This window comes from Monodon monoceros, unplaced genomic scaffold (genome assembly GCF_005190385.1).
Source record: "Monodon monoceros isolate NGI ecotype Baffin Bay Population unplaced genomic scaffold, NGI_Narwhal_1 Super_Scaffold_11, whole genome shotgun sequence".
NCBI lineage: Eukaryota > Metazoa > Chordata > Mammalia > Artiodactyla > Monodontidae > Monodon > Monodon monoceros.
This window is the reverse complement of record NW_021703767.1, coordinates 61,212,226-61,235,964: the sequence shown is the minus strand read 5'-3', so window position 1 is coordinate 61,235,964 and position 23,739 is coordinate 61,212,226. Positions and strand designations below refer to the sequence as shown.

The window sequence follows — 23,739 nt, the reverse complement described above, 5'->3', positions numbered from 1 at the left end:
TTAAGCCTCGTCTATTTCCCCCATGCCTGAGTACTGGACCAACACTTGGTAAGAATTTGGCTCTGAGGAGTGCTAGGTTGAGTGACAAATGGATGAGGATGGAGGTTTTACTGAAGCATCTGAACCGCATTTAATTTTCCGTGTTGTTTTATTTGTTCCTTCTAGCCCTCAGGATATTGAATTTTGTGGGCTTGGGTTGGGTCGCTGGTACTTCAGGCGTTTAGTAGTATGAAACAATCTGTTTCTCCCGTTAGAATAATATTCTCATTTATATTAACGGCGGCTTACTCCAAACTGCTTTACATAGCATTTTTCTAAACCTCCTGAACGAACGCATTTTCCCGTAGAGCACTGGCATTGCTTCAGCGGCCTCTGCCGACCTCCTGGCTTGGCAACCTGCACCCCGCTCCACAAGAACCAAGCCTGACCTGACCCAGCGTGGCCTTGAGCGCCGCCGCCTCGCCAGACCCTGTCTTCCGCTTTCCCTCCCACCGCCCGGGATCCAGCTTCCCTCCTGCCGCCTCAGCCGTCAGCGACAGCGACACCCTCTCCTCCCCTCCCGCGGCTCCCTGCGCCAGGTCGCCGCGCCAGACAGCGGGTAACCGCCGCCTCCGCTGGGGCATCCCGACTCCATAGGCCTAACGCGCTCCAGACACCTGCCTCTCACTGGCCACCGCCGCTGCCCCTCACCCGGCAGCCCCCTCGGCAATTGGCCCCCGGCCGTCCCTCGTCATCCTCGGCCTCGCCTCGAGTCCCGCCTCCGTCGCCAGGTCATTTAAGTTTATCACAAATAAATAAATAAAGGAGGAAATAGAAATGCGTAGAAAGTAAAAGCAGTTAGGAGGGGGCGGGGGCCTGGAGAAAAAAGGTGGGCGCGGCGGAGGTTAGACAACCAAACATGATAGTGTCTGTGTTGACCAATCACGACTCAGTCTAGTCCGGTCTGACGGGCCCTCTCAACCAATAGCCTCCCACCTCTCGGATCACTGAACAACGAGATATGACTGACCTCTCCAGAGTGGACGAAGGTGCCGCGGAGTGATGGGGGGGAGCGGAAAGACTGCTGACCAATCGCCTGTTAACAGTTCTCTGAGCGAAGTTTCAGTGCTCCAATGGGTGTCTGAGATAGCGGATTGGGCCTCTTCTAGCCCAATCGAAGCTGGTAGAGATGAGGGAAGAGTCAGATGGGGGCGGGGACAGGTGAGGGGAGGAGGAAGAGTGTATTTTGTTTATGGGCGGCAACCTCATGAGGGGCGTCCCATTCTTATTGGCTCACTGAAGCCAAGAGTGGCGTGGGGGCAACCCAATAGCAGGAAAAGATAGAAGGTTCGCGGCGTGAGGCGCCCAATGTGGGCCTTCTGCCGAAGAAGTAGGGGCGGGGGGAAGTTTAGGAGTTGAGGAAAGAAGATTAAAGAGCGCGAGGAGGTAACGCCAAAAACTCTAATTTGTTGTGGGGCGGGCTGGAGGGAGGGGTGTGTGCGTGCTGTGGGGGACGGGGCGTCTGCGAGGCGCTTGGAGTGGGGGGCGGTGGGACAGGAAAGGAGGGGCGCGGGGTGGGGTTGGGGGAGCGAGTTAGAGTGGCGAGCCCGCGGGCTGTTGGCCGGCCGAGCGCGCGCCCCCTCCCCCGGGTGCCCTCCCCCCGGCGGCCCCTTCCCCCGAGCGCCCCTCCTCGCGCCGGGCGGCGGCGGTGGCCTCGCCTGACCCGGCGCGGAGGGAGGGAACGCGGGAGGGTCCTGGGTTCTAGGATCGGGCGGGGCGTCCCGCAGCTGGAAACGTGTCTTCTGCCTTCTTTCTACTCCCCGCGCCTGGAGCTGCCGCTACCAAGAAGAGGAGCTGAGGGGGACTAGCCGGGGCTCAGGAGCTACTAGAGGCGCCCGCTTGTCTTCCGCCCCCTCCCTCCTCGCCCTTCCCCGCTTGCCGTGGCTCTAGCAGTATCTGGAGCGTCTTCAGAGAACTGGGGGGCGGGAGGGGTCCTGGCCCAGAGCCGCTGGACGCCCCTCCAGACGCCGGAGCTACCGGCCGCCGCCTGCTTCGCTGCTACGACTGTAGAGAAGGGGGCATGGGAAGGGAAGACAGCTTTCCTTCTTTCTCTCCTCCTTTGGGCCCCTTTGGAAACATTAAAAAATGTTTACGCTTTTTCCATAGCTAAGAGAAAACGATTGGAAGCTTTTTGAAAGTTTAAAAGAAATGCACTCTCTTTTACATTGTTTAATGCATTACTGTCCGTGTGGCTTTCTGGTCTTCTCCCACCATACGCCCCACGCCCTGCCCTCCTAAAGCTGTTAGCCTTTTTAAGGATGCTGAAGAGGCAGGAGGCAGGGATTTTCTAAAAGTTGTATTGATAAACACTTGTACAAACATATGCTAGGCACACACATAAACGATAAACATTCGCGAAAAACACAATATGGCGTACAGCTACCCTAACTAGCGCGGTAATCCGCTGATCTCTTAACCCAACCCAGTTGAATGGGGTCAGTAGCAGGATGACAATTCTCCAGTAAAAATCTGAATGAAGCAGGAAGTAATTTGGAAGCAGCCCGTGGGTAAAGTACTGTCCTCACATCAGCATTGGCCCAAGCTAAGTTGAATTTGTGAATCTTCGAGTCATGTGAAAATTGTCTTAACTGCTTCTTACCATTAAAAATACCAAAATGTTGCTCAAGTGGAATTTTCTCACTGCGTGGTCATGTGTGAATTTCAGCTAAGAAAATTAAGAGACCACTCATTCCCCCAGTGTTTTCAAGCAAGCTCTGTTCTAAAGTTAGTATTTTTGTTGCTATTGAAAGTTTTAAAACATGAATTATAAGGACCGTTTTGTAAATACATTCTGTAGCTTTACACATTGAATAATCCGTTACCATCGACAAATTCATAAATGGTTTACTTTCTTACCTGTTGCTCCTAATCCCATGCACCCTTTGCTATTGCTTGGGAATCGTTAAAATACACCTTTCTACCCCATCACATCCCCACGTATAAATTTGACCAGTCCAACTTTGGCTACGATTTGCATTTCTGTATTTCTTGGAAAAGAACAACAGCAAGAACAATTTACATTTTTTTTTAATGCCCATGTTTGCTCTTTGTCATTCTTAATCAGAATGTATCAAAGTTGATGCACATATAGTGCATGGTAATACCATTCACTGTGCCCTCTTGGAAGTAGTCTTCTCTCAAGGAAGTTTTTGGTATTGTCCTTGAAGAATTGCTGATATTACTCATTGCTTAGCGCTCAAGGTTTAATTCTTAAGGTTGGGGATGTGATTTCCATTGAGCTCAGTTTTGGAGGGCTTTAGCCTTGAGCATACATCATGCTCAAACAGTGAGAAGAAGAAAAAAAGTGAGTTTTCTAGAAATATAATTATCTGCTCAGTGAGTCCAGCAGTTGGGTATTTTTGGTTTTGTGATTTCAGATCTCACAGACCAGTGGAATAAAGACCTTTTGCATATGAAGATCAGGTGACAAGTTAACTGGCTACCAGCCTCCAAAGCAATACGCCCTTTCATGGTGAGGTCCCAATTTTAACAGACTAAAGAAAGAAGTTTAAGACTAAAAATTGTCAAATTTTATCCATTTTTAGGAAGAACTCTTTATGCTTACTTGTTTAGTTCATTTAAGATGCCAGTATTTTGAAATAACTACTATACCAAGAAAATACAGGTATAGTTAATGTGTACATTCGCTACTAGCAACTAGCTACTGAAAGGCAATATGAGTTTAAGCGGAGTACTAGAGGAAAGAACAACTTACATGTGAGGGTTGTAATTTTGGTGTGTGTGTGCGTGGAAGGGGAGGAGGGGTATTGTTCAGAACGACTAGTTGATGTGATGCCAGTGTCCTAAGTAAAGTTAGGAAGTTTTTGAGACCCATACATATACAATTGCTCTTGCTGTCAAATTAACACGACTTTGACTACTTGGTATAGGAATAAAATCCAAGGAAAAAGCCATTTTAAATGAATTACTTTTATCTCAGTAGTCAGTCTTCAGAAGACCTTCCAACCAAATTGAAATTCCTAGAAAAAATTAGGTCATTTTAGAAGAACAATAAAACATACAACTAAGTTCCTATAAAGGATCTAAAATTTATAAACTAATTACAGAGTATTTGAAATATCTTAGAATAAGTGGTAAGAAGAGATTCTTTAAAACATTTGGAATACAGAAGTGGAGCTTGATGGGCTCTGATTTATTCTCTGAAGTGATTTTTTTGTCTGAAATGGATTTTTAAATTCATCAAACTGTTCTAGACACTGTTCTAGATACTTGGGATGTTAAAGTGAACAAGAGATAAAATTACCTACCCATGTGGAGTTTACATTCTAATGTCGCATACACTTTGGGTACTTCAGATTGCTAGAAGAAGGTAGTTTTGGATGAAACTTTAAAACCTAGCTGTTTTCTCATTTGGGGGAATATGATTTAAAAAAGCTTAGAGAAGTTCCAGGGGCAGGGAGATTTTACCAATTGCCAATGATAAGAAAGGAAGAGCTTACTGTATTATTTGTACCCTTTGTTATTGTCATGAAATATTCTCCATATGTTTCAGTAGGTCTTTTGAACAGATAGGGGTTTTATTTTTTCGTAATTTTAAGCTTGCCTTTGAAATAAATAAAATGTTATTTTATATTAAAAAAAATTCTGTGTCTTGGAATTTACTGTAAAATTCCTGTGGAGCTTTTGTCTTGTTAGCAAATTGTAGTAAACATAAACTAGAATATCTTAATTTGTTTAGTTAGAATTTGTATTAAGAATATGTCTGAAAAATCAAGTGCCTAAATCTTTTACAGTTGTGGTTTTACCAAGAGAAGGTGGAAATTTGTAATTAATTTATAGGTGACTTTAAAAAGAGAAAGAGAGGCCTGCAAAAAATGCTTTGTTATTTAAACCTTTCAAACTACAAAAGCATTTGATTGGCACTTCTCTGATTTAATAGACCATTTGTAATGCAAGAGGAACATTACAGAGTATTTTAGTATTACTTTAATCATTTAGTCTGTAGGTGTAAAAATCCTAGGTTTCTAACTGAAGGATACTTGGTGCCTGGTTAAGGGAGTATATGATTTTGAAGCTAAGTTTGTTGCTTCAAGTAGTGGGTGTCTCACCTTTCCAAAACCTAGCTCATAGTTCTCAAATAACAAGTTCTTTTTTTCGTTATTTTTCTCTATCACAGTGAGTTTTATTTTGTTAGTCAAGTATGAGTTCAGTTCTTAAGTAGCATTTTTTTTTTTTTTTTTTTACACACAATCCTCCTACCTACAGTCCTCCCATCCCCTGCTGTAAAGGGCTTGAATCTATATCTACACTAGATCTCTATGCTAATTTGTAGCATAATCAATTCTTCTAGAAAGGGTACATATTAATGCACTTTAGAGAACTTTGAGATTGCCTGTGGCTATTAAGTATAGACCAGGCAGCGTCTGAAAGCTACAAATAGGAAGATTTAGGACAAAAAGCAGAGACTGTAACTAATAGAATATATTGTTTTAGCTGAAATCTTTTTTAAAAAGCAAAGTGGAAGAATGGTTAATAGTATGTTAAAAATTAAGAACTTTTCCTAATTCTAGTAAGGATGGTTGATCAATGTGTCCTTATGTGCATGTAAGTATGTATTTATATATGATCAGTTTTTGAATAAAGACATATTTCATTACTGGATAAATGATTCCAGTCCTGCCTTGTGTTCGTTGACATGGAAGGCATTCAAAGTTCCCAGGTGATTTTGTTTAACATACTCTGTTACTAACCAAACCTTTGCTCCGAGCAACATAGAAATACAAGCTAATTAAATCTTTGTAAATTTTGTAATAATTTGGATTAAAATTTATTTTGGGAAGTTTTTTTAAAGCATGATTACTAAGCAGCACATAAAATGAATGAAATCTAAAGTGAAGAGCTGTTAGAACCCTGGATCCACATAATAAGATAGTTGAGAGTTTCAAAAGGGGTATTCATAGAGTAAAAGATAAAATCTTGACATGTCAAATTTCTATAGTAATAAAATAAAGACTAATTAATATTCATATTTTTAAGGTAAGTGTAAGTATGTGTACAGTGCATTTTAAGTCAAAATTTGGGGTGTTATTGGCTAGACACAGTCAGTTCTTTGCCAGAGATACTAGACTGTATGAAGGCTAACCATCTGTCAAGTGATGGAGACAAAGAAAGGTTTAATATACTAGCCCAGAATTTCCAAAAACTTGTTTTGAATTGTATTGTCATTTTGTTTTGGCCTTCATATTTTGTGTTGAATATGCACTGGGTCAGTCACCCCACTTAGTTTTTCATCCCACTTAGTTTTATGAACAGACTATTCAAGGTTTAGATAAGGTTACTGTCGCAGCTGATGTGATCTAGAGGCAAGATAAAATGTTTTGATTTTGCTTTCATGTAATGATTAAAAACTCACAAGTGGACCACCCATTAGCAGTTATACAAGTGACTTCAAGCACACTTATTTTCACCTACCCATTCTGAATTTTGGGTGTCTTAATTCTTTTGCTTTATATATTCAAGCCTCATAATTCAAACCCATTCCTGAGCTATTTGGGGGGGTGGGGATGGAGGGAAGTAGCAACGGGAATCCAGATTGCCTGTTTTAGGTACAATATGGTGTGATGTGAAACTGAAACAGCAGATTGGTAAGAAACTTTAGTTTCAAACAAATATAAACTAGTTTATTTAGTGAAGTCATACACAAAACAGGAGTCTCTATTGACAAGACAACTTTTTTTTTTCCAGTAACTTCCACATCAGGAAGTCACCATGGTTCTTTGGGCCAGCAGACTGTTTCTAAGGCATCATATAAGAAAAAGAAGCCCTAATATTGCTGATTTTAATGATATTCTTAGATGTGGCAGGCCAAGGAATTATTTATAGCAGTGCTAATTATATCAATAAAAATAGCAATATTAATACTGTGAGTGTCAAAATCCATTCTTGACAGTATGAGGTAAACAGAACTATAGTCAAACAAAGCAGCCAGCCTGTCTCTACTGTCAGCTCATGAATATGCACTTCAGGAAAAATATACACACAGTTTAGAGAATTAAGTGTATTGATTTAATCTCTTTTTCAATTACTTTTGACCTTTTTTTAAAAAAGATGTTCTTTATTTTAAATTCAAACAATATTAAAAAGACTTGGATTTTTAGTTTTGAAATTATTGGCAACCATTTTCTTACTGACTGTCATTAGTAAGTTTCTAGAGACTTATTTATTTATATATGGTTAAGTACTTTATAAATTATCAGAAATTCATTTTCTTTGTACCCCCATTTTGGGGACACAAATTACCATCACAAAAGGAACCTCTAACAGTTTACAAAATGAAACAATACAAAACAAAACAAACCCTACCACTACCATACATGTACACACAACCATAAATCTCTGGCTTCCTTTAGGCATTAAAAGAATATCCTTTTCCATGGTTTTGATTTAAGAAAGAGCATAAATTTTCTTTGTGGCTGTTTTTACTTCTAGTCAGTTTTTACAATTTTATGTTATTTTAAACTTATTTTCCTAGGAATATAAAATCCAGTAAGTAGAAGTCATTAAATCCAATGGTTTTTAGCTTGAGGGGACATCTAACTTATCAGCCAATCCCTCATATATTTGATTTAATTCTTTCATTTTATTGCACATTGTAAAAATTTTCAGATGTAGAGATTGGAAATATTGTTTTTGGTATAATGTTGCAAGCAACTAGTTGTATGATCTTAAGCATTTCATGTAATTTGTTTGGATCTCTGCCTTAGCTTCCTTCATCTTCAGGGTCCCTTTCAGCTCTAATAATATGAGTATATTTCTTTTGATACTTGAGTCTTTATTTTAGCTTCAGATAACGTGACTGGATGTGATGTGCAGGGGGCACCAGGAAAGAGTATATGTAAAATATTTGACTTTGCTTTTTACTTTCAGTCCTGGATAAAAGTTTCATTTTAATGATACTTGCTTTAAACATAGCATAGTAGTACAAGAGCCACAATATTAAGTACTGATAATCTTTTATAGTTGGTAACTATAATGTCTATTAGTTTACATAAATTTTTACCAGCTCACCTTCACTCATGTAGATATATTGGTAATAGAATTTATAAACATGATTCTTTGCATTTTACTCTGCATAAAGTTGCTTAACTGGAGAAAGCAGGTAATAATAGAATGAATTAACTCAGAGTTATTTTCTAATTGTATAAAATATATGGATAGATAGATATATTCGAAGAAAAAGGTAAACTTCGTTTATGTGCCTAATTTTTAAAGCAAAAAATAAATATACTTCGAGTAATCAGGAGCCATCTCCATATAGATCTTATAAAACTGGTAATTTTTAACTGCTGCATTTGAGTTTTGATCCTACATTATATCCATCCAGGGATAGATTTACATAGGAGGACTGATAAGATAGACAAAGAAAGTTGACTCTGTTTTGATGAAGAATAGTGGGAAGAATCTGAAACAAACTGCATGCAATTTGTGTGTACCTACCTGTAGGTATTTATTTAATGATGACCTCAAAGTTTTCATTTAGAATTTCACTCTCAGTTTCTTTTTAATTGACTCACATTCCTTTTGCTAGTATGAATGGTAGTGAGAGGCTCAAAACCGTCAAATCCTTTACCTATTCACAAATGGAAACAGCTATCTGGAGAAAGCTATATAATCCTTGGTTCCTTCCCCTTCCATACACATATGCATCGTTCTTGATACTGCTCATAACATTTTATAAATTACCTCATAGATGGAATATACAACAAACACAACAATATATTAGATAATGCTAAGCTTTTGGGAGAAATGGCAAGAAAAATTTTAGATCAACCATAGGGCAAAAAAGGTGGTATGAGTGCTTCAATGCATGCAAATAAGGGGAAAAAAGCATTCTAAGAGATATTTAGAAGGGAAGCTGATTTTAGACTATAAGTTAACTGAAACCCAGCACATGTACTGAGGAATTAATGTAGACCCTTTTCTAAAGGCATTGGTACCAAAAAGACTGGCAAAATTATTGGTTGTGAGCATAGTGAAAGAAAATAAAATACATTCTGTTCTTGTACTAAACAACAGTAGCCAACATCTATGAGCACTTAACTCTGTACCAGACATTGGTTATATCTGAATTTTTTTCAGTTAATTTCATAATCCTATGAGATAGGCACTTTAATTATGTCATTTTTAAAGATAAGCTAAGGCTCAGAAAGGTTAAGTAACTTATTCAAAGTCACACAGCTAGTGTATAACAGTTGGGAATTCAAACTCAAGTCCAATTCTAGAAAACTTAAACTCTTAATCACCACCTCATCATGCCTCTCTTCTGGGACCATTTTTACTTAGTACTCGCCCTGATTAGTACTGGTAATTTTATTTCAAGAAAGGCATAGTGGATTTGGAGAAGGTTCCAGAGAAAGGCACAAAGTGAAAGAGCTTAAGTGGGAGGAATGGTTGCTATGGTAAAGTTTGTTTTTAAAATTTAACTCTTCAGTCTAGAAGTACAACTTCTGTGAGGGAATTTATCTGAAGGTTTTAACAGAGGATGGACTGGGTAGCCACTGCCTGATTTGGTTGGATGGACAACAGTGGAGCTGGGTAACAGATGTCAAAGCAGATGGAGGAAATCATGAGTAGGAGCAGGTCAAAGGGAGCTTTAGATACTGGCAGTACTGGGAAGGCAGCGGTCAAAAAGACCTAAATCTAACAGGTTGAGTAACCAAGAATCGGGATCATGCAGAAAAAAAGGGTGAGGCAGGACAGAAACACAATATACTCAAAACTTTGGTAAATCCTACTGACTTTGGAAGGCCCTAACATGTATTGTTTGTTTTTTGCACCCTTAGATTTGTTTCAGAACCAACAGCTGGCTTAAATAGGGGCCACCTAGAGTCTGGGATACAAAGACTGCTATGGTTTTGGCACAAAAAACATGATTATCAATACTAACTTAGAATTAGGCAGTAAGTTTAGATGCATTAAAAAGAAATGCAATTTAGCACAGAAACCTATGTGATAAACCTGAGAATAGCTGTCATTTATTGAGTACTTGCTGTGTACCATTCAATTCTGAAATCACTGTTTCTGGGGGGCATTTATAGTACAAGTTACCGTCTGCTGTCCAGGTTTCAAATATAAGAAAACATCTGCTAGCTTTTCTGAGGATTTGATGGGTAAAACAAATTATACCTTAATTTTATTTCATTTCATGTTGTAATTTAGCTTTTGATATCTCCTCTTCCCACATTCATGGAGCCAGGCTCTACCAGGCTTAAGGTGGAATAGAGTGTAGACTTCTCTTATGTAAACTTTTCCTTCAATTGTTGCTATACTGAAAGAAAGGTTCAATTTTATTTGATAGGAAAAATGCATTTCTATCAGAGTAATCGGTTCAAATGATCAGCCCAGGTGAAGTCAGTGTACATGAATTTGGATTATATTTATGATTGCCAGCATGAGTTAATGAAAAGGGAATTGTATAAGCTTTTAAAGTGATTTTTTGTTATTTCAAATAATTTTAATGACATCAAACCAAATACAAACAGATGTGTATGCCATGTATACATACTCATACCCTTTTTCTACAAGGTATGGAGACTTCAAAAGTTTTTAAGAGATAATATTCATTGTTGAGCTATATTATGTATATATAGAGAGGTGGGGAAGAGTTGGATTGTCTGAATGGAGTCAAAGAATAATGGAAGAACTATACTATCACTTATGTGTCTTCAGTTTTCCTTATTACAATATCTCTGTTATTTCCTTCAGACTCATTTCTAGTGCATTAAGAAATATATTACAATAATCATTTTGTATGTTTCAAATTGATACATCACTAATACAATATACTGTGAAGTTAGAAAGATAACCAACATTCAGTTTATTCATGACACCTTTCCCCTTTAGGTTTATTGTCACTGGTACTCTTTTGTTCTCGTTCTTTTGACATCTGGTGGTATCTAGTCTTTTTAACAACTATGTTGTTTGCATCCTCCCTTCCCTTCATATATCTGACCCTTAGAGAAATACCTTTGAAAACTCACCCTCTCAATAATCTTTCTTGTTCTAGCAAAGGGTTGAGAACAAGGCAATATTATGTTGAAGGGGTGATTTGAGCTGAAAAGTGAACAGGATTCCAGACCTTTCTGGTTCAGGTATTTCACATAACAGTCTCAACAGTTGTTATAAAGTGAATTGCTAGAGTGTATAAAAGCCAAAAATAAATGGTTGCTGTTTTTCTGTAATTTTGTATTATGCATACCTCTGTTTCTATCTATTATTTGTGTAATGATGAATTTTATTATGCAGAAAGGGGTGCATTCATTCTTTGACATTCATCACCCAGGAAAGATAGCATTCAGAATTATACTACACTGAACTGCAGATCCTTAAGGGCAGTACCATATTTTATTAATCTTTGAAGCCTTAGTGCTTAGCACAGTACCTGGCACACTGGAGGATTCAATGTTCATTAGACTCTTTTGTAGCTGTCCTAGAAAGATTACTTTGATTCTTGCTTACCAGGCTGTTCATTCCTTATTTTCTTTTGACTGTTCAAATTTAGCATTGTTACAGTCATTAATACCTATTACAGGGTTTCTCTGTACTTTTCTAAGACCCAGACATTTTTACACATGCTCATGATCTTTTATCCTTTTAGATACTTAATGAAATTCTGTCATGGCAGAAGTCCCAATAAAAAATTATATTTACCGTGATTCAGAAAAGAAATATATCAGTTATCGCCCATCAGTGGTAAAGCAAATCTACTGCAATCAATTCAGGATATTGTATTGAATAGAGTACACAGAATTACATTACCTAGTGATTCAAGGGTGAAATCCAAATTTCATATCCTATATGATTCCTATCTGGATAGTAGGACAAACAGTCCAGAGTATTTTTTTTTTTTTGCACTTAATAGATTGTAATGAGATTTTGAGCATTTTATATGAGCTTCCTAATTCTTAAAAAGATAAGTTCATAAAGTCTCACACAATTAAAAAACAGAGCTTTAGATTATTTTACCTTATTATCTAAGTTGTTTAGAAGTCAGTCCAATGAAACACTTTAATGTTATTGACATTATATCCTTAGCTCTTATAGAAAGCAAACACGGTAATTGGGCTATGAACAATATGAAGGGTAATGTTATGTAAACCACTGTGTAGGGTGCATGTTTCTTTCCTATATAACAGCTGACGTGCTTTTTCATATTTATAAGACCTGCTAGTTAGACAGTGGGAGACTTACATGATCTGCCAAAGTCATAGTTTGTCTCTCTACTAACTGAAGCTATAGCAAATTGATTTGAAATTGTTTCCAAAACAAAAGATAATTATGTCCTGGGATAATTAAAACTGGGGTCTCATTAAAGCATACTTCAAGTGATTAGTAGCTATGGTATATTTTGGAATTTGTATCTAAGAACATAAAGAGAGCATATTGTTGTTTTTGTATATTCAAGAATATGCTTTCTGAGGAAAGTATTGATTCTTGGAAATAATGATAATGAACTCCCAGACAACCCCAGACCCACATACCTCTCCCATTTCTCAATATTTTTAAAATTAAGGATTCTGAAAACAAGGTGACCTATGTATGGCCATCTTCCCCTTCACTTCCAATTCTTGAGTGTCTTTCTGAATCAAATTGCTACTGAGATCTGTAAACAATTGCTGTGACACCTTGGGCAGAGAAACACTGGTTTGAAAACTTCTACCATCAATTGGGCAAGCAACTAGAGAATAGTACTGAAGTTCAGGGATAAAGATCAGAAAACAGTAGACATTGTAAAGAAGAGCTTGGGCTTCAGAGGTCTGTGAACCAGTATGGGAGAAAGTTAATATCTGCCTATTTTATGTATCCAAGTCTCCCCAGTAGGCTAAAAAGTCAGAGTAGCTGAATGTGCTGGCTGAGTTTTCTCTGTCCCTGAGGCTGAAAAGAAATTCAGAGATAGGGCAACAGTGATCTACCTCCTCATGCCTTGGCAGGGAACTGGTAGACGGTCTACATTTCTTTTCTCCAAGTGTTATGCTTCTGCCATTTAGGATACTCTAACAACCAGACCAGAGTTCCAGTGAGTTATCAATGAAAAATAACAATCCATCAAAGGGGAGCCAGTAGTGAGGGAGAGAGGAAGATCAGGCAGGAAAATTAGAGTACATACTCCAAGCAACTAGTACTATTGGCAAAAATAAATGTAACCTGAATTTTGAAATATATTAAGAGCACTTAAGGACATTCAAACAAAGAACAAAAAAGAATTTCAGATATTAAGGAAAACATATCTCAATTGAGCGACTCAGTGGAAAAATCAGAGAACATGGTCACTGTTGAAACATGAGTCAGTGAACTGAAAGACCAAGTGCAAGAAATATATCAAAGTACTTAGCACAAATAAAACACGGTGAAAATATTGAATAAAAAGGATGAGTCTTGGAGGATAGTTTAGAAATCAAAATGTGAATAATAGGAATTATAGAGGGAGAAATAAGAACAGAAGGAGGAGAGGTATAATTAAATAATAGAAGAAAATTTCTTGAGTGTAAGAAAAATCAGAGTCTGTGGATTAAAAGGGTTTATTGATTTATGGTCTTGATTGAAAGAAAAGATACAGTTCTGAACTCTAAAAATAAATTGAAACATAAACTCCCAAGTAGAAAGAACAAGTTTCTCCTATAAAGAGGAGAAATATCGAAGTATCATAGAACTTCCTATTTGTAACACAGGAAGCAAGAAGATAGTGGAATGACATCTACAAACTGCAAAAGGAAAATTACTACAGTCCAAGAATCTCAATGCCCAGAAAGTTGTCATTTGCCAGCCAAGGTGAAAGAAATACATTTAGGGAAAACCAAGAACTCAGAACATATAATTATTATTCCCCATCCAAGAAAATGCCTGAGGATAGATTATAAGCAAACAACAAATGAACCAGGACAAAGATTTCAAGATGAAAAGGAAAGGAAATAGTGGAAAATAATGAGCATTTGTATATAATTGTGTGTGTGTGTGTTGTGTGTATAATTTCCTTTAAGAGATAAAGATAGATGGCTAGTAAATGTGTAATAAAATAGACAATTTCAGACTTTTGAAATAAAAGGATCATACTTATGTAAAGAAAATTTTTAATGTACTAAAACTGTCTTATCAACACTTAGTTGATGGAGGGAGTAGACAGGAGGAATGTAAAAAAGGAGGAAAATAAGTGGTGGGAGATGAGAGGAGGAAGAAAAGAGGAGAAAAGTGAATGTATCCTAAAGATCTCATTTATTTAGGAGAAAGGGGTGGGGGATAGAACCTCTTGGTGGGGGAAAAATTTGTCTTAGAAAGATAGATATATGAAAAAAATATATATATATATACATCTGTTAATTAGAGTAGAGAAAGGGAAGGTTAGCATGATAAAACATCATGTAGAACTTTCATAGCAGCAAGGAGAAAATAGAATGCAGAGCCACTTGATCAAACAAACAAATACGGAAAAGGGAAATAAGGAAACAATAATGTAAGATTAAAAATAAATATAAGTACTTGGAAGATATACAATTAGGCACATTATTCCATTTAATGTAATGGACTAAATTCTCCCATTAAGAATACAGATGTCACATTGAATTTAAAAACATAAGCCACTCAAATTATATTACAAGAAAAATACCTGTGTCAAAATTATAAAGAAATGTTGTTTGTAAAATGGTGGACATAAAAGACATCAGGCAAAGGCAAACAAGGAAAACAGAAACATGAGTGACAGCATTGATATCAAAAAGGGACACTGTAATGATGAAAGGCATAGTTTATGAAGAGAATAACCACATAACTCTGTATACAGCAGGCTTATTTATAGTAGATAAGTATGTTAAGTAAAAACTATTGGAAAAGTCTAGACAGCTCTGTTAAACACATGCAAACAATGACTAAGAGAAATGGAATACTATAACTCAGAAGCAATATATTTGTAGAATCTGATATTCTTGAAATATTTTTAAACATCTCTATGCTTGGCCGCAAAGAAAACTTTATAAATTTTAGAAAGCAGAGATTTTGCAGGCACATCTTCTGATTATAATCTAGTATAATTAGAATTTAAGAAGTTTTTCTAAAAGGTGACAAAAATTATTAATTATTTAGAAATTAAAGAGAACACTCCTAGATAACTCTTGGATAACGAGGAAGTCATTTGGAAAACAATGAAAAGGAGAATATTTTATGTAAAAACCTATTGAAAACAGGTAAAGAGATTGTCGGAGTAGAGTTGATAGCCTTAAAGGCCTTCATTATTAAGATGGAAAATAAAGGATTATCTAGTAACTTTAAGAAATTAGAATAAACACTAATATAAGAGAGAATAAAAGGAAATTTTTTAAAATATGAAATTAATGAAGGAAAACAAAATGTAATAAAAAATCAGTCTAAAAGCTGGCTCTTTCAAAAGACTTAATATAATACATAAACTCCTTGGGAAGGTGAAAAAGCAAAAAAGAAAATGAGGCCAGTAATTCCACTCTGAAGTGGAAGAGAGTTGAAAGCATATGTTCACTTAAAACTTGTACACAAATGTTCATAGCAGCAGTATTCATTACAGCCAAAAAGTGGAAGAAACTCAAATCAAAGAAGCTCTCCATCAACTAATAAATGGATAAATAAAACTGTGGTGTATGCATACAATAGAGTATTATTCAGCCACGAAAAGAAATGACGTACTGATACATGCTACAACATGGATGAAACATGAAAACACTATGCTAAGTGAAAGATGTCAGACACAAAAGGCCACATATTATAAGATTCCATTTATGTGAGATGTCCAAAATAGGCAAATCCATAGAGACAGAAAGTAGATTAGTGGCTGTCAGTGCTGGAGGAAGGGAAGATGGGGAGTGACTGTTTAATGGGTATAGGATTTCCTTGTTCTGGAACTAGATAGTTGGTGATGTTTATACAACTTTTTGAATGTACTAAAAGCAACCACAGCGTATACTCTAAAATGGTTAAAATGGTGAAGTTTATGTTATATGAATTTTGTGCTAATAATAATAAAGTTTACAAACAAGATATTGAGCAAAAATAGATACTAGTTAGGGATGAAAAAGTTGTCAGAACTGAAAGGTAAAAAAAGAAATCTAATGCAACTCTCTGGAAATAAATTTGAAACCCCTGAGAAACAGAACATCATATGGTCAAATGCAAATTATAAATATCGGCCTAAGAAGAAGTAGAAAACGGTTACCTATTAGTACTGAAGAAATTAGAAAGCTAACCACATGTGATCGCTTAAACTTAAAGAAATAACTAATTTTGATATAATTTAAATTATGCTAGGCCATTGAAAAATAATGAAATATTTTCTAATTTCATTTAATATCTAACTCTGATAAAAATTGTACAGAAATAAATTATAGTTCAATCTCACTTATGAAAGAAATGCAAAATTTCTATATAAAATGCAGATTAGCAAATAGTATCAGCATGAATTAAAAGAGTAATATACTAGGACCTAGAATTTTCCTTTTTTCTTTTTAAGTAGGAATTCAAGCATGATTCAACAACAGGAAATATATCAATATTGTTCATTACATCACCAAATTAAAGGGAAAAATTATACGTTCATCTTCAGTAAGATTGATTAAATATAATATTTGCATTCACAGCCAACAGAAAATATAACCTGAAATAGTTAAATCTTAAAAATTCAATTAATATCAGATACTAGACAAGTAATTGTTTATCATAATTATTTAACATTGAGTAGGGAGCTTCAGCAAATATAATAGTCAAAGATATAAATAACACTAACATTTGTAGAAACTAACTTAACATGTCTTTTGGCTGATATCAGACCTAAAAATTTTAGAACTCTAATTTTAAAATCTAGAAAAATTAGTAAGATAAATTAAAAAGGTAGTTGGATAGAAAATAATTAGATGAAAATTGATAACTTTTCTCTGGAAGTAATAGGCATCTAGGAACCATTTTTGCCAACAGGAAAAAATTATTTAATTTTCCATAGAAACACAAATTATAAAATGCTTATTAATAAAATTACCAAGAATAATATAGGACCTGTATGTAAAAAACAGGTACTATTTAAAGACATAAAACAAGATATGATTAAAGGATGCACAAACTATGTTTTTGTATGGGAAAACAATAGCAAAATGTTAATTTTCCCAAAGTTAATACATTTATTTAATACAATTCCAATTAAATTTTTAGCAGGGATTTTTTTTTCTTTTTTGAGCTAGACAATGTTATTTTTAAATTACATAGAAGATTAAGTGCTAAAAAAAGGCAAGAAAATATGAAAAAGAACAGTGAAGAGGGATTTGCATTATACTTAGTAGAACATATTACAAAGCCAGATAATCAAAACAATATGGTAATAGCATAGGAATAGACAAATAGATCCATTAAGTAGATTAGAGAATCCTGAAACAGGTGAAAATTTAGTTTGAAAATCATGAATCATTTAATTAATAGAATTGGCATAAAAGATTATTTTGTGGAAAAAAATGGAAGTATATTGTCATTTCGCACATTATAAAAAAATCATGTAAGATGAAATGCTTAAATGAAAACAAAACAAAAAACTTGCCAAAAAAATCTAGGAGACTATAAAATTTTTTAACAGTAGTGAAAATGCAAAAAATTTAAAATGACTTAACATTGTTGATTGCATAAAAATAAAAAAATCTTTTATATAAAAATAAAAGTTATTAGAAAAATGTAGATTTGGAAAAGGATTTATAATTTTACTTTTATTAACATGAAAGGTTAATATCCAAGAGCTCTTAGACAATGCTAAGAAAAAAGTTATGAAACAACCCAATGTAAATGGAAAAGATAATTCACAGTAAAGCAAATTCTATTGGTTAACACAAGAGAAGATGCTCAAATTCACTAGGGAAATTCAAGTATAAGTAACAGTGATGTAATGTGTCTTAGCATTTAAAATTTCTGTTAGTCTGATGGGTTTAATATTTATTGCCAGTGGTGATGTGGCAAAAAGGGACTCTTACTTGTTACTGGTGCAAATGTGCTATGCTTTAACTTTTTTGAAATGCAGTCTGGTAACACCTATTATATCCTTTGATTGAACAATTTTATTTTTGGGAATACATCCCATAGAAATACAAGTATTGATATTTAAGGGCATATGTATTTTTTGGTTTCAAAGTTGTTACAGCTTTTTTGTAGTAGTAAAACTGGGGGGGAAAGTAATAACATTAATAAGATAATGCTAATAAATAATGGAAATTCATACCATGGATTGTAATGCAGTCATTAAAAGATGTGAATTAAAGATATCTCAGGTGATCTGGAGGAATTTCTGGAGTTATTGATAGTGAGAAGAGCAAGTTATAGAAAAGTGTGTGTTGATGTTACATTCTTATAAAATAATGACCAAAATCCCTGAATATGTATTTTATATGTAAATATCTATATGTGTATATCTGCTTTATAGTAGAGTTATTTATTTGCAAAGGGAGAATATAGAAGGGTGCATACTATGTTGTGAAAATGGATTGCTTTGAATGGGAGGAAATATAGAGGGAGAGAAGCAGAGAGCCAAGCAATAAAAGGAAAAGAATAATTGCACTAAAAACATGTTCAAAATCCTACTTATGCTTTTTAATAAAATTAAGTACATTTGGCTGTATATGTATTAAGAAGTCAAATTAAAGTGTTTAAAAATATTATGGCTACTTTTGATGGTAATGATTTCATATTTTTCAATATTGGTACCAAGGGATTTTTTATTCCTTTACATTTGCTGTTTATTTAATTTTGTATCACATGCTACTAGGATTTTCTACATGTTCTAAAAAGTCCTTAGATAATTGTCTAGCATTTCAGGCCAAATAAACTTAATGATTTATAGTTTGAGATCAAATCAAATTACGTGGATCATTCCCATGTCAGGGCTGACATGCAGCTGATATCCCTTAGTAAAAGTTAGGTGGTATGTTTCACTTTGTTCAGTGTTCATTTTCTTTGATTGGTACCTTCTGTGTCAGTTATAAAATATTTCTAATATTACCCCTGTCACTTCACAAATTAATTATAACAACAATAATGAATGAATGGAAGAATTGCACATAGAAATTGCTTAATAAATAAATACTTTCTGATTGATGTAATAGATTTTAAGTACAGTAATGATTTTACCAAGGTAATAAAGTGTAGAAATGAAAGCATTCAAGGGTGTTTAAAAATAAGACTAGAAGTCATGATTTCAGGCAAATCATTTGACTCCTGTGTCTCAGAGTCTTAATCTTTAAAATAGTGTATTTTCATCACTTATTTCACATAGTCTTTGAGGATCAAGTGAAGTACTAAATGTTTAAGTGCTTTGAAAAACATAATTCATTGTGCAAAGAATGATGATGATAATAAAAATCTGAAGGCAGCCATTTTTTACACTTAATGGACATATATTTTGTATATATATACATATGTGTATTTCAAGTTGCATGTTTGTTATTAAGCCTCTTGACATATCAGTAATAGAATGTATTACTGATGAAGCTATCAAAGCCTCAAATGGACAAAACTGGGATTTATGGAAGGTGTGAATACATTTAATTGCTTAAAGTTTAAAATGAGTCTCCAGAATTTCTTTGTTTTGCTGGTCATTGAGGAAAATTCTTTATTTAGGTATATCTCCTGATGTCCTCTGTTCTAGTATATATTAATGTTTTGTGGGAAGTCTGGGCCTTCATCTCATCTGGACATGATAATAATGTTGTGTTGTGTTTTGACTTAATAAATGGCCTTGGACAGCTAAACACAGTGGTGTAATCTGTTGTTATATTTCATTAGAAATCCTCTACTTGTAATTTATAGCTGCAGTTAATAGTGACTATAGCATGAATACTTTAAATAGTAAAATCTTTATCATCTTTTAGTAACCAGACACCAGATGTGCCATTGGCAGATTTTGGGTGTGTGTGCGACTATCAAGAAATACCTACATTATGATTTGTTGGTTGAAACTAAGACTACAAAAGAGTAAAAACATTTACATTATTTTATTAAAGAAACAGTTATAATCTTAATACTATAGAGACTATACTATACTATTAAAGATACCTAGATTCTGTTTTGAAAAAATGGAATGGATGGACTTGTTTCTCTAAGTCTCAATAAATTATACCTGACTCATTCCAAGAATACATTCTCATTTTAAAATTTTCTTGCCCCAATAATTTGGCTTTGACTTTTGCATAAATATTCTCGCTATTTCACTAGTCTAATTTCCTTCAGTTAGTTTCTCTGCTATTCTTCCAGTAGTGGAGACAATGTTATAAGAAAGTTGAAAAGATAGATCTTAAAAGACATCAATCTTTCTCTGCATTTCTTTAAATAGACCTTATTCAAGGCTATTAGTAAAAACTACCTGAATTAGTTCTTTTTGATATTTTATATTTCACTTAATGAAGTCATTCTAATCAATATATTTGCATTTTCTATTTGCATTTTGATTATCTTATCAAATATGAAATTAGCAGCAATTGTGACATATATTTTTAAAAATATCTCTTCACTTTTGTCTAGCAATACTAGTGTTACTAGAGCAGAAAGAGTTTTTAGAATACTCTTTATGCATACTTAGATGTATATGTCATTGCCAGTCATCTTTTAATTCTGTTCTTCTCTGTCTCCATTCAAGAAAATTTCTAACCACCAAAGATTACTCGCCCAAATGCAAGTTGCAGTTTGATAGGAAGTTGCAAGGAAATCTTCAAGTAATCTGTTAATCTCAGTCTTAAGAAACCAAAGTGATCATCTCTTTATTCTAAATTAAATTTTTTTATTGGAGTATAGTTGATTTACACTGTTGTGTTAGTTTCTGCTCTACAGCAAAGTGAGTCAGTTATACATATACATATATCCACCCTTTTTTAGATTCTGTTCCCATATAGGTCATTACAGAGTATTGAATATCATACCTTAATTCTTAATTCTTAATATTCTTTCAGTTTCTTCTTTCTCAGGAAAGAAGTTTCTTTCACTTCTAAGTAAATCCTGAATCCCAGTATCTTTTATCAGTATCTTCCTCTTCATTTTAGAATGGACTGAAACAAAATCATCATTTCTTTTTTTTAAAAAATTGAAGTACAGTTGATTTACAGTGTTCTGTTAGTTTCAGGTGTACAGCAAAGTGATTCAGTTATACATACACACACATATATTCAATACATAAATGTATAATTTTTTTTCATATTCTTTTCCATTATGGGTTATTAATACTTCCCTGTGCTATACAGTAGGTCCTTGTTGTTTATCTGTTTTACATATAGAAGTGTGTAGCTGTTAATCCCAAACTCCTAATTTGTCCCTCCTTCCTTTCCCCTTTGCTAACCATAAATCAGTTTTCTATGTCTGTGAGTATGTTTTGTAAATAAGTTATTTTGTGTCGTTTTTTTAGATCCCACATATAAGTGATACCAAATCATTATTTCTTAACACTGTAATCAGCTTTCCAAAATACGGCACCTATTATCCCATTCAGTGGTCAGGTTAGTTTACTTAGTTTATCTTTCCAAGTGTCTGAATTTCTTGAGTCACTGATGTTCAGTCTTAAAACCATGGTTGTTTTTATTTTTTCTATTTTTTTTTAAATTAAGTTTTAACTTGACCAAATAAAAATGCTTATTTGTTTAAACTCTTACATTTAAGGCTTTATATTTATTACTGCCTTAAAGAGTATAAATCTTTTTAGCATCCCTTGGACCTCTTGTTTGGAAATCAGTGGATGGTATAGATTACGGTCTGTGAAATCAGCAACATCCACATCACCTGGGAGCTTAGAAAGCAGAATCTCAAACCCCATCCCAGACCTAATGAATCATCATCTTTATTTTAATAAGATCGCAAGTCATTCATACATACATTAAAATTTGAGAAACACTGCTAAAGAATTTGCCATTTAAAAAAAATTGACTTCAGGTGCACAGAATTGGTTAATTATGATATGGTTCATAATCATTGTACAATTTATTATCCTCTTTTGTTTTTGTTTCATTCTTTCATTCATTTGTTCTTTTTAATCAAAATAAATACCTGTAAACCCAAGACCCAACCAAAGAATTAGAACATTAACAATAATTTACATCTATCTATATGTTCCTCTCCTACTCTTATCAACACTCCCCTAACCAGAGGTAGCCAGCATTCTGAATTTTGTGTTTATTATTCCATTATTTTTTCAAAAAATAATATAGCTATACCACTTATAAATGTGTGACTAAATAATATATTAATATAATACTGTGTCTCCTAGAATATGCTTTTTTTTGCTCTCAACATTGTTATTAAGATTCATTCATGTTTTTGTAAGTAACTGTAATTCACACCATTTATTTTTAATTTTGTATTATATTCATAACATCATCACAGTATATTATTTCTCCTGTTAACGGACTTTTGGGTTATTTCCTACTTTTTGCTAATACAAATAGTGCTGGTATAAACATTCTTGTATATGTCTCTTGGTGACGTTTGCAATACACTCTTTTCAGAATATACTGAGTGTGGAATTGCTGAATCATAGGGTATGTAAATGCTCAGTTTTGCAAGAGATTGTCAAATTATTTTTCCAAAATGGCATTACCCATTTACACTCTCACCAACAATGTGTGAAATATATCTGTAGATCCTTATTCTCTTTAAAATGTGGTATTGTCAGATTTATTAATTTTTGCTACCTGAATGGATAAGAAAATATCTCATTGTGGCCTTGATTTGCATTTTCTTGTTTACCAAAACTGTGAACATGTATGTATGTGTGTTTTCTCTTCTGTAAAATAGTGTTCCTGTCCTTTGCCCATTTTCTTCTTTTAATTTTTTATGGATCTTTTCTATTGATTTGCATGAGTTCTTTATATATTCTAGATACTAATTTTATTTCTTCTTCTGCTTTGTAGCTTATCATTTCATTTCCTGTAGGGTATTCTAATGAAAAGAAAATTCTTAATTTGTATATGGTCATACTTATCATTATTTTCTTTTACAGTTAGTGCTTTTTCTATCTTCTTTTACTAAGTCCTACTCTGGAATTGATTTTTGTATGTTATGTAGAGATTAAAGTTTAAGTTGCTTTCTAAAGGGATACACAATTTTCCAGCTCTGTTTAATTTATATTCTTGTCTTTCCTCAGTAATTTGCCTTGCCACCTCTCATATAGCAAGAGTCCATATAAATGAGGGTCTGTTTATAGACTCTCTTTTCTGTGATCTTGGTTTATTTGACTATAATAAACCATAATAAACTATAATAAATCTTGGTGGGGAGAGTCTCCCAGAATTCATCTTTTTAGTTCTACCTTTTCCTTAAGTGTCAACCTCCCCCACACAGCTAAATTTTAATTTAGAACCTATATGCTTCATTCTTTATGTATAAAACCTAGTTATCAATACATTTTTTTTAATATCTTCAAGTTTATCCAAAGCATTTCTTACAGTAACTGCTTATTTTGGCTTACAGTTTGTTAATGATGCCAGCCTATGAAACTTAAAAGCAAAAAACCAACAAAATGTAATGCTAGTCTTATAATATTCAAACTAATTCAATTTGAATACCACTCCAGATTCAATTATTTATTTTAGGATTCCAAGTTGATATCATAGTTTCTTAATTTAACAAAATATAAAAAGTGTATACTATTCACTTAACATTACTTTTAGCAGTTTTTTATGGATCTAAATATAAATTACCCCATGGAATCGCATCCAT

At 34.4% G+C, this 23,739-nt stretch overlaps 1 protein-coding gene across 14 annotated transcripts in view; it reads left to right on the top strand.

Moving 5' to 3' along the window:
* The first annotated feature begins 1,326 nt into the window (after window positions 1-1,326).
* Window positions 1,327-23,739, top strand: part of ZBTB20 (zinc finger and BTB domain containing 20) — an 820,261-nt gene continuing 797,848 nt past the window's right edge. For all 14 annotated transcript variants that reach the window (XM_029213650.1, XM_029213649.1, XM_029213648.1 and 11 more), the window contains exons 1-2: window positions 1,327-1,425; window positions 3,417-3,511. The gene's annotated coding sequence lies outside the window, so the exon portion shown is untranslated. The remainder of the gene's footprint in view (window positions 1,426-3,416; window positions 3,512-23,739) is intronic.